Source organism: Thalassophryne amazonica, chromosome 14, assembly GCF_902500255.1.
Source record: "Thalassophryne amazonica chromosome 14, fThaAma1.1, whole genome shotgun sequence".
NCBI classification, from domain to species: Eukaryota; Metazoa; Chordata; class Actinopteri; order Batrachoidiformes; family Batrachoididae; genus Thalassophryne; species Thalassophryne amazonica.
The window spans coordinates 53,902,353-53,914,983 of NC_047116.1; the positions used below are offsets into that span (position 1 = coordinate 53,902,353).

At 41.6% G+C, this 12,631-nt stretch overlaps 1 protein-coding gene across 1 annotated transcript in view; it reads left to right on the plus strand.

Moving 5' to 3' along the window:
* Positions 1 to 12,631, plus strand: part of hdac4 (histone deacetylase 4) — a 437,614-nt gene that overhangs the window by 234,859 nt on the left and 190,124 nt on the right. The gene's annotated exons all lie outside the window — the stretch shown is intronic.

A 12,631-nucleotide genomic window follows, 5' to 3' on the forward strand; every position in this document is an offset into this window, starting at 1 on the left:
TTTGAATTAGTGAGCAATAATCAGGTGAGGCTGTGGCCTGCAGCTTTTCTGCATTTGTTTCCTCAAACACTGCACTGATGAATCTGATGTGCACCCTGTTGACAAATTGATAAAAACTCTGATCAAATCCAATAAGAATCAGCCCAATAAAGGTATTTTTTTTTTTTAGTCAAACTTTATTCTCTAAAAAAGTGCCAGCCCTCTTGCTTTGTCAGCTAGGTGGTGTGAGCAGCCAATGTTTGATCAGCACACAGCGCTGTGTTTTTAAAAATTACACAAACACTGCTTCACTTTAAGTACACAATAACTCTCTTTTATATCATAAACAGTGCGCGTCTGTCTTGCCGTTTGGTTGTGCAGACTCAAGGAGTCGATAAGAGTGATTGCCACACAGACTGTGCAGCTCTTGGGGCGTACCCACAGGGCTGATGGGTCTGACATTTTTTGCATAGAAAAGCTGCACTCCATAGCCCCACTCACTTCTTCAAAAGATTCACCTGTAACGTGACGAGTCATCGTGATGCACCAACGTGACACATGCTTTTGGTGATAGCTGTTTTAAACCTGTCAGAGCTCAGTGTGGCTGTTAATTAGCGATCATTAGAGCTGAACAAACATCACAACTGAGTTCACACACAAAACCCTACATTTGAACTATAACAATGACAGTTATTAAAGCAAATTACTTTGCTATGAAAAGCATTTAACACTATTTTACCTACGTGTGTTGCTGATCAGGAGGAAATAATAGGCTATTTTATTCCTCTTGTCAGAGAACAACATGAAGGTAGTGAAGCACTGTTTTTCCTTGCAGCTATTTAATAAAAAGTGCTTCTGGTCTGATGCGGTTGTTTAATTGTACACAAAGTGTCCAAAGGCACACACAGCCAAACCAGTTATTGCTCTCAAAAATACTGTTAGTTTACAGACCAAATCACTGACAACCAGGGGCGTGCTGGGAACATTTTTCAGCCCGGGAGTTTCATATCCAACCGGCCCACAAATCGCCAGCGCACAGGGATAAGAAGAGTTCTGCTGTGGCATTTAAATCCAGCATTTGTGCTGACTGACTGTGAAAATTGGGTGGCTTATAATAGAAAGAAAAAGTTAAGGCGGGCTTACACTGTGCGATTTTTGGCCCTTTTTCAGCCGATTTTTCACTCATGCGAGAATTTTTTGGATCGCGCCGAGTCTCAGCTTAATTGTGCGTCCTCCGTTGTGCAGTCTGCATGGAGTAATGAGCTGCGTTTAACATCTCACGACCACCTCCCGATTGGGAATCATACGGTCGGATGAAAATCAAACCTGTTTGATATTTTGGTCGGCCGTCGTGACTCGTGAGGGTTCTGCGCTGTTGAAGCGGCGGTACAAGCTTCTACGTGCTGATTACGTCGCACACTGTGCATGAGCAAACACTGGAGAGAGCAGTGATCTCATGTAAAGTCTTGTGTTTTTTTTTATTGCATTCCCTCGCAATAACCTAATATCATATTAAACTTTATGCCTATCAGTGCGCACAGTGAGTGGAATCAGGTGGAGGGAGACTGAACGTATATGCGCGCACACACACACACACACACAGCAGACAACGACAGGATTTACGACAGATGAGTACAGCTGTAAGACTCCGTATGAAATATAGTTTATTTATACAACAGTGTAAGTAGCAACGCCTATTATGAATGTTTGTTTTCTTTTTTTACTGTCCTCTCATGAATCACCTTGCTGTCTGCTGTGTCTGTGTGTGTGTGTGTGCGCGTGCATATACATTAAATCTCCCCCCCCCACCTGATTCCACTCACTGTGCGCTGACCTTTAATATGATATTAGGTTACTGCGAGGGAACGCAATAAAAAAAAAAAAACACAAGACTTTACATGAGATCACTTGCTCTCTCCGGTGTTTGCTCATGCACAGTGCGTGACGTAATCAGCGCGTAGACGCTTGTAACGCTGTTTCAACAGCGCGGAAAAAAGAAAAAGAATAAAAAGTTTCTGTTACGTTTTGCTTCCCGACGTGTGGTTTTTGAAGGTACAATGTGAGCAGTCAGATCGCATCAGAGCATCAGGCTGTACAGTTTGAGAACATGAATCGTGGGCACACTGGGCTTGGTTGGACTGAACTAACTGTAATGAATGCATAGGGGTGTTAAACGTGTAATGGTATGTCACTACCTTAGGCTTTGGAAAAGATAACAGCATTGCAAAAGAAGCAGTCTTAAGTTATTTTCGTGATTGTAAAACATTTATAACACTTAATGTCTTCTCTTTAAGATACAGCAGCCCAAGTGTCTTGCTGTGTAGCCTAACAGTTAGTGGTGGTCATATATGTATGCATATATATTAACACCCCCTTACAACAGCCCCAGGTTGGACCAGCCCACCGGGAAAACTCCAGACTCTCCCGATTACCCAGCATGCGGTAGCTGACAACACACAAAGGATCAAAGTGTGATTAGAGATTAAAGAAATTAACACTGCATAGGTAATGTAATTGATTTTTCTAAATCATTATTATTTTGAACACCACAATAAATGCAGTATAATTCATTGCTATTTACATGTTCTTAGTGGAGAATACAAGGTCTAAAGATCTATTTGGACGGGATTAGTTTGACATGGGGAAGCGGGGTCATGTAATTGCCATTTCCCTGTGATATTTGTCTCATTGAAATGCACCATTTCAGAGTTTGTTTTTTTTTTTTTTTAACAGACTGAACTCAAGTGTCAGAAAAGATTTCAACTTTTACGTTCTAAAAAAATAACTGGTAGAAATTACCCCAGGTTATATTAATCCAGTGCGAATAGACATGTCAGTAATATCTTGTGGAAAATGAGTTTCCCACAATTTATGTGAAGTATGGAAGCACTGAAAGAGGCATTTGGAAAAAATAATTAAGCTGCCATCAGCACTTAGGTTTTATTTACACCTTATTTCTCTGTCAATTTCTTCACACATATTACTTCTCCAGTGAAATCATGTTCATGTCAGCACCTCAACTATGTGCATTTTTTTCCCAGACATGTTGGGGAAAACGACAAGAACAACAGTTTTCCCCAACATGTCTTGGTCAACCAAGGAAAACACATTTTGTCTGAAGGCCTATGGCTGGACCCAATTGCACAACTTGATAATACAGCTCTGTAGAGTAGAACGGTTTAATAAAGTACTTAGCTGAGGTTGGTACACAGCAAGGCAGTCCAAGAGAAGCAACAGTACAAAAATCATCAGGCAAATGTCTGGTCAAACATGCAGGTGAGCCGAAAACATGATGAGGCTGGCAGAGCAAGGAAACACAGAAACAGCGCTGGAGAGAAGGCACAAGGCACATCAATCTGGTGAGAGACAAGTGCAACCAGTGGAGCTTATATACACCCAGGTGATGAGCTATAGATTAGGAACAGGTGTGTGGAAAGCACGAGAAAAGAGGTGTGGCCTGACAGAGTGACATGCCCACTACCAAGCACCAAGAGACAGACAAGAGAGATAGGGACAGAGAAAGCCCAAGCCGGAAAGAGACCAATAAGAGAATAAACCCCCACAGAAAACACTCACATGAAAAAACTAAAAACAAACACAAGCAAACCCCACATCCTGACCATACCATTTGGAGCATAATTTTAAAAGAACATGACTTTTATGCAAAGCGACCAAGAGAACTGAAACTTTGGGGGATGATTGTACACAGACTGAATTTGTAGGATTTATCACAAGTTTTATGCATTCTATTCTGTTTGAGTCACCCTGTACAAAATAAGTAGGATGGGACATGTGCTGTTATGTGCTGTGTTATGGCATGTGGTGTATTTGAGGTCTTCGGACCACCTGCTCTACTTTGGCACACACAGTCCCAGCCTCTGCATGGAGCAACACACACACAAAAAAAATGTAAACCCGAAAGATACCTGGGGCCTGTACTACGAAGCGGGGTTACTGGCTTATCAGGGTAATTTCAGGAGTAAGTTGATGATGTGTGGAGTAACTTCCCGGTTAACCCGTACTACGAAAGGTGGATAGGTTTTGATTGAGGTATGCTGCCATGGCAATTTATGCTGTGTGCCAAACCTGCTCCAAGCAGGTTATGTTCTCGGTTAGCTTGAGGTTTTCGCTTAACCACTCCCTTTATAAGTACCGTCCATCCACCGTCAATCACTTTGAAGACAATGCCGGCCTACCTGGATGATCTGTTTGATATTGGGGCACAAATTGTGAGGGGCTCTCTTCGCAGGGCTAGGGTTTTTAAAGACCGCCAGAATCCGCTGACATACCCGGACGATATTCTCTATGAAAGATATAGATTCTCAGCTGAGGGAATTCGTTATCTTTGTTAGCTGATCGGGCCAGAAGTCTGTAACATCACCCATCGTACACTGTAAAAAAAGACTGTTGTTTTTACAGGAAAACACTGGCAGCTGTGGTTACCAGGGAATTCCTGTAAAAAATACAGCAGTTAAATGTACAAAAAAGAGAGCTCTTGTTTGTAGATTTAACAGTTCTTTTAATGTGAGTCAGCCGTGGTTCATTCACTGTAAATCCATATACATATTATGTCTGTAATGTTATCTACTGTGCTGCTGTATGTTTTACAGGAATTCCCTGGTAACCACAGCTGCCAGAGTTTTCCTGTACAAAAAAAAGTCATTTTTTACAGTGTAGCAATGCCCCGACGATCAAGCAGATAATGTGGCTTGTGCCTATTTTGCCAGTGGACAATTTATGTATTCCATCGGTGATGCTGAACATCTGAGCAAGAATACTGTATGTCGTATGATTCGCAAGGTAGTACTTGCTCTATCTAAACTGTTGGATGCATTTGTCGTTTTCCCTGGCCATTTATCCGCAATGCAAATCAAAGAAGGGTTTTATGCAATCGCAGGTAATTACTAATATCAAAATAGGTCTAATGTATGTCCATTAATTAGGCGAAGTGGGGCTTTTCAAGCTATGAATATAAATCTACCGTTCTGAAGGATGTTTTTATATATCATCTTCACCTGCTGCCAGGTGCGTTTGGCACTGCTATTGCATTTGAAATATTAACAGGATTAGGAATAGTAATCATACAGTCAAGGTAGCCTATTTAGGAAACATTAAATTAACCTAACATTTATTAGTAGGCCTATGCCCACCTCTGAATCGTGTTGCATCTGGGCGTAATTAATGAAAGAAGGTCATTTTTTTACACATATTAGACATTCCACAGGTTAATCATCTGTAACAGATTTGGGGAACAATTGAATTGTACGTACGCATTTACCCGATTAGCAATACGTTGCCAACAAGCCTGTCTTGCTTTATTGGCAGACGATGTGTTCGATTTCCCCCTTAACATTAATTTAAATTCCTCGTAGCTCCACATAATAATCGTGCATTCTTCTTCGGTAAAGTAAGGTGACCGCGCCATCATTGAAAAATGGTGACGTGTGCTGCAACCTGCCCCTTTTGCACAAACTCCAATTAGGTTAACACAGGTTCAAGAAATCAACATCTTATTCAGCGTCGTAGTACCGATTAACACCACTTGAGGAAACCAGGTTTTGTCAACCCTGGTTTAAGAGGTTGACCCTGGGTTACATCTGAGTAAGTTAACCCCGCTTCGTAGTACAGGCCCCTGAAAACTAGACAATATAAAATGACTGTAGAGTTGAATCCATTCTGTCTGAGCTGAGAACATGTAATTTAAAAAAAAAATCACAGAAGCCTGTATTTTGTTTGTGTTTGTTTGTTCACTTGTTTTGTTTTGTTTTTTGAGACATGACTGCAGTACCTCAGGAGTGTTTTTAGGTAACCACCTCCTTCTCCGTTATTTTTCTTAAGCTTTCTTATGCCATGCAAAATTGGCCATAAATATTACAGACTGTGCTGTAGTAAAATTGCATTACTCCACCTGCTACATGTAAGTGATGTTTGCATTAATGTCTGATTGTGTTCAAAACACATTTTCTTTTTGCATTTGTGTGTAGAAAACACTTACCAAAGTGACATCTGATAGTGTTACATTTAGCCAACAATGGTGCCCGCAGCTGTCTACTACATGCTAGGAATCTTTTCACAAAACAGTTGTAATTGTTGATTTCACAAAGATGTTGAATATAAAATTTCCAAATATTGGGTTTTGTGTTTTCTGCAAGAGATTAAATATTTTCTTTGTTGAATATCTGTTTAATTTTTCAAAGAAGTGCAATTATTTTTAGGAAGGTTAAATTAAATTTTATTTTAGATGTAGCATAGTGTACTTTGAGTTTCTCATAGCCGCCAGCCAGTGGATATAAAACAAAGATGCAAAAATCTAAACTGTCATCAGGAAGATAATTAAAGCGGGGGCTGCCAAGAGAGAAGTGTATTATAAATAACTCAAATCAATAATAAATGACACCATATCTCACACATTTGGAGTCGGATCTGGTGTTGTCAGGGGACACGGATGAAAAAAGCAGCCTTCCCCCATCTTGGCATTCTCCCTCCTCTCCTGCCATCCCCCTGTCACTGTGAAGAAGAGGAGGAGGAGGAAAAAAAAGCACAACAAGGTACTAAAAACAGTTATTGTCTGTTTTTCCTTCCCTCCTGAGCAGAATCTGGCTCATGGTTATGGTTTGCATGCATGTTTGTGTGTGTGTGTGTGTGTGTGTGTGTGTGTGTGTGTGTGTGTGTGTGTGTGTGTGTGTGTGTGTGTGTGTGTGTGTGTGTGTGTGTGTGTGTGTGTGTGTGTGTGTGTGTGTGTGTGTGTGTGTGTGCGTGTGCGCGCGCGCAAGCGTGTACATTATGAGGCGGATGCTGACTATTACTTATTCATCAGTCCTGTCTGCCTGACTGCCACAATCTGTACTTCAGCATGCCTTGCAATCATTACGCCACATGCATTATTTAATGCACACACGCGTGCTGACTTTTATTCAGATAGCTACATGAGCTATTTATCTCGGATGTGCTCACTTATTACTTTGTCTGTTTCTCTAACAGGAGTGTGCACACACATGCCCGCTCTTCCAAATAACTCCACGAGCCCTCTTCTCAACATTCATCTCCTTGTCCGTGTCACACGTGCACAACACATCTGCAAACCGCTATTCACGCACCTTAATTTATATGTTGCCTTGGCACGTGCGCTGTTTAGGACCATAAAGTCAGTACAGTGCACCATCACATGCAGTTGCTCTTGTGATTTTTAAAATCTGAATAAACACTAGAGGTGTCTTCATTGCAGGAAAGCAGCTGAGCTCTTGATTGGTTGGTTCAGTGTGATTAATTTCAGTCATGGTGGTGAGTCTGCCTGTGCTAATAATGACAGAGTGTCTGGACGTGTTTGGGCTGCTGTGTTTCACGCTCAGTAGAACTCGCTGTTATCGGTGTCATGTTGCGTGAAGCTGAGCGAAACCTTTGACGTCATCACCCTACAAACTGATAAGACAGACTTTATCAAAGCCAGGTGTGTGGATATGTTGGTCTAAGCAAACACAACTTCCTGGACTCTACGCCAAACTTCAAAAATAGCTCAGACAAACACACACACAGGCTGGACAAGAAGGAGACACATTCAGAATGTAGAGATATGGTGATGTTTTAAGATAAACCTGGTTAAACAGCAATATGTCTGCCGAATAACTTTACTTCTCACTGGATTTTTATGTTCTAGTCCTCTGGATATAATTTGCAGAACATTATGTCAACATGGTAGCATTTCTCTCTCTCTCTCTCTCTCTCTCTCTCTCTCTCTCTCTCTCTCTCTCTCTCTCTCTCTCTCTCTCTCTCTCTCTCTCTCTTTAAACCCCTTGTCTAAGGACTCGAGTGTTGTACATTGAATCCCATTCAGTGAGATTTCCTTGTGTTGTTCCCAATTTCCTCAAGGCCACCAGAGGAGGTCTGCCATGGGATCGAAATGTTGATCTCTCTCTGTTTTGGCTCAGGGAGCCTTAAACCTGGTATTCTCTCCTTAGGAGGAAAACACACTTGTGCCACTGTGCTGTCACACAAGAAGAACTACTCTGAAAATATAATGAATTGCCATGTCATGTTGCCATGTTAACATATTTTTACTGTATTTGTACAAATGTAATATCACAATTTTTTTTAACCCTTCCATAAAAGCATCAGAATTTTTTTTACAGTGTGGCTGGAGAAGGCCAATGCTACATCCACATTTCACCGGGCTGGGACGGATACGGTGCATCTGGAAAGTATTTACAGCACTTCACTTTTTCCATATTTTGTTATGTTACAACCTTATTCTATAAAGGAAGCCCCTTCAGCTGCTCACTTATTTGCAGTCAGGGTCGCCAACACAAATCCAAGGTGGATCTGCATGTTGAATTAACACAGGTTTTACACCGGATGCCCTTCCTGACGCAACTCCACATTACATGGAGAAATGTGGCAGGGGTGGAATTTGAACCGGGAACCTTCCGCACTGAAACCAAGTGCACTAACCACTTGGACACCACCATGACAAGCCTTATTCCATAATTTTTCCCTCAATGTTCTGCTCACAACACCCCATAATGACATCATGAAAAAAGTTTTTTTTTTCCATCATGTTTGCAAATTTATTAAAAATAAAATAAGAAATCACATGTACATAAGTGTTCACACCCTTTGCTCAGTACTTTGTTGGTGCACCTTTGGCAGCAATTACAGCTTACGCGTTTTTGAATATGCTGCCACAAGCAGTTTTGCACATTCCTCTTTACAGTACCTCTCAAGATTCAACAGGTTGGATGGGGAGTGTCGATGGGGAGGGTCATTGTCCTGCTAAAAGATGAACCGTTGCCCCAGTCTGAGGTCAAGAGCGCTCTGGAGCAGGTTTTCATCCAGGATGTCTCTGTACATTGCTGCATTCATATTTCCCCCAATCCTGACTAGTCTCCCAGTTATTGTCACTGAAAAACATCCCCACAGCATGATGCTGCCACCTCCATGCTTCACTGTAGGGATGGTGCCTTTTTTCCTCCAGTGATTCAATCGTTGTCTGATCAGACCATACAGTTTTTTTTCTCATGGTCAGAAAGTACTTCAAGTGCCTTTTGGCAAACTCCAGGTGGGCTGCCATATGCCTTTTACTAAGGAGTGGCTTCAGTCTAGCCACTTTACCATACAGGCCTGATTGGTGCATTGCTGCAGAGGTGGTTGTTCTTCTGGAAGGTTCTCTTCTCTCCACAGTGGATTGTTGGAACTCTGACACAGTGATCATCGGGTTCTTGGTCACCTCCCTGACTAAGCCCCCACCCACCCACATCGCTCAGTTTAGACGGGCGGCACCTCTAGGAAGAGTCATGGTGGATCTGAGCTTCTTCCATTTGCAGATGATTGAAGACACTGTGGTCACTGGGACCTTCAAAGCAGCTGAAGTGTTTCTGTATCCTTCCCCAGATTTGTGCCTCAAGACAATCCTGTCTTGGAGGTCTACAGACAATTCCTTTGACTTCATGCTTGGTTTGTGCTCTGACATGCACTGTCAACTGTGGGACCTTATAAATAGAGATGGAAAGTAAAAAAACTCGAGCTCCAAATTTATTTAGAAAATTAACCATTAGACTCCAACATTACGTAGTTAATGGCTTCTCCTGTGACAGTTCCTGTACTGTTGTATTGGTAAGTTTAAGATATTGATCGGTGTCTCACAGAAGTAACAGTTGCATTGACTGGACCATGTCCATTTGTTGCAAGTGAACAGCTGCTTTAGTTCTACTTGATGCTTTTCTATCGATTGCAGCTATTCCCCAGTGATCATCTTCAGGCCACAATAACAAAACAGTCTCTTGTGTATCAGCTCCACAGTTACACATGCTGTACACACGCACGCATGTGCTCACACACATCCATGCAAACAACTTTTGACACCAGCAAACAAACCCACCCTTTCTGTATTTATATTTCTATATCAACCTGGTTTTTTTTGTTTGTTTGTTTCCTTTCAATTTCAATTTTTCAATTTATTTCGTTGTTTATAGCCCCAAATCACAACAAAGCTGCCTCACTGGTGGCATGGTGGCTTAGAGGTTAGCACTCGTGCCTCAAAGCAAGAAGGCCGTGGGATCGCTTCCCGCCCTTTCTGTGTGGAGTTTGCATGTTCTCCCCTTGTCTGTGTGGGTTTCCTCCAGGTGCTCCGATTTCCCCCCCAAAATCAAAAACATGTTTTTTTTAAGGTCTTGCCTTTTCTCTGCCCCTGACCAAGGCAGAGTCCCTACATCTGGAGTTGGTCCCCGGGCGTTGAACTCTGCCTGCCCACTGCCCCTGGTGGTTGGATTGTGTCTAATTATAATGAGGATGGGTTAATAAATACAGAGGACAGATTGTGTTGTATGCATGTATATGTATAATGACAATAAAGGCTCTTCTTCTTCTCAAGGCACTTCACACAAGTAAGGTCTAACCTTACCAACCCCTAGAACAAGCACACAGGTGACAGTGGTAAGGAAAAACTCCTTCTGATGATATTGACAAAGAAACCTAAAGCAGACCAGACTCAGAGTAGTGTAGAGGAAACAAATGCATGGATCAGGGTCTCTAGATCAGGCATAGACAGGATGGGACAAATCTTCATTTTTGATTTGGCTGTCGCATACACTGCATCTATCGGCTGCCATGCGCCTTTTACTAAGGAGTGCCTTCCTTTCTGGCCACTCTACCATATAGGACTGATTGGTGGATTGCTGCAGAGATGGTTGTCCTTCTGGAAGGTTCTGCTCTTTCCTCAGGGGAATGCTGGAGCTCTGGCAGCATTTCGCTTGAGCTCTGACAGCATTCTCCTGGAGCTCTGACAGCATTCCCATGGTTGTAAAAATCTAAAAAAAAATTCACATTGTCATTATGGGGTATTGTGTGCAGAATTTTAAAGGAAAATAATGAATTTCATCCACTTTGGAATAAGACTGTAACATAACAAAATGTAGAAAAAAGTGAAGCACTGTGAATACTTTCCGGATGCACTGTATGAGGTCTGTTAGAAAAGTAAAGGACCTTTTTATTTTATGCAAAAAATATATGGATTTGATTCATATGTTTTTACGTCAGCCAAGCTTGAACCTTCGTGCGCATGCGTGACTTTTTATTTTATGCAAAAAATATATGGATTTGATTCATATGTTTTTACATCAGCCAAGCTTGAACCTTCGTGCGCATGTGTGAGTTTTTTCACGCCTGTCGATTGCGTCATTCGCCTGTGGGCAGGCTTTGAATGAGCACTGGTCCACCCCCCTTGTCGGATTTTTATTGTCAGGGAAATAGCGGCTTTCCATGACAAAATCTCTTGTTAAAAGTGAAATCTGCCGGAAAATGGCTGATGTCCAGCTCTTGTGATAACCAGAGAAATTGCACACGATGGTCCCGGAGCCATACAGCCATCCGTTTAGAAATGAAATTGTCGTTTCTGCCTGTTGATCGCGGCTTTGAGTGTGGCGCGCGCCGTGTGCCATTGTGGGCCGTCCTTAAAGTGGTAGTAACACTCCTTAATCTCTGTGAAGCCCAAAAAATTTTCACAGAAAGCCAAATGAATTTTCCGAATGGTTTCCAGCTGCCTGTCTCTAACAGTTTCTGAAAAAATTCTGATGGAGCAAAGCCCAAATCATTCCGCCATTTCCCTGACAATAAAAATCCGACGAGGGGGGTGGACCAGTGCTCACTCAAAGCCTGCCCACAGGCGAATGACGCAACCGACAGGCGTGAAAAAACTCACACATGCGCACAAAGGTTCAAGCTTGGCTGATGTAAAAACATATGAATCAAATCCATATATTTTTTGCATAAAATAAAAAGGTCCGTTACTTTTCTAACAGACCTCGTATATTGATCAGCCAAAATATTTGTGATTGATTGGTATGGATGATTTCTTAATGAAGTTGCACAGAAGTCATACATAGTGAAAAACACCATTACAGACAAATGTATATTTAAGCCCATTTATTTTATGGTGTGTTGAGCACGCAGGGTATGGATCAGTCCTTTGATGGCTTTCATTTTGCTTTGTTATGTCACCAAGATCTGAAATCCTTATGGGTAGAATCTTAATGTGATATTTGTTTTGTGGCACCAGCATTGAATCATTTTGGGGTTTTTTTTAATTAGTGTCATTATACGAGGGTAGGCTGAAAAGTTCTAAGGCTCCCCATGAAGGAGTAATGCATTAACTACCTTATAGTGAGCCTTAGAACTTTTCAGCCTACCCTCGTACTCTCAAAATCTGAATTTTTATACATTAATACTAGGTCAAAGCCAAAAAACAAAAAAATCATACATTTCTGGCATTTATAAATGCCTTTTTTTTTAAACTGAATTTTGGGTTTCAAGTAGGAAATATACTCAAAGCCATGTAATGCCCACATTGCCTTCTGGATGGTGACAACAGCTGCTCAAATGTGTGACAAGGTCTCGACTGTTTATTAATTTGAGAAGGTATCTTTTGGTGAAAATAAGATCAAACTACAGTTGTGTCCCTTGCCCTTGTGGGCAGTTTACTTGTTTAATATGTGAATAGGAAATACTTCAATAAAATTTATTTCTTCAATGGTATGCATTCACACCCAAATACTGTGTGGTGCTGTATATTGAATTGTGACATGTATGTATCATATATCACAGGGTTGGTGTTTCATTCCACCTCTAGAAATCATCCTGTTTCAGTTGGTGGGTGTAATGGTGG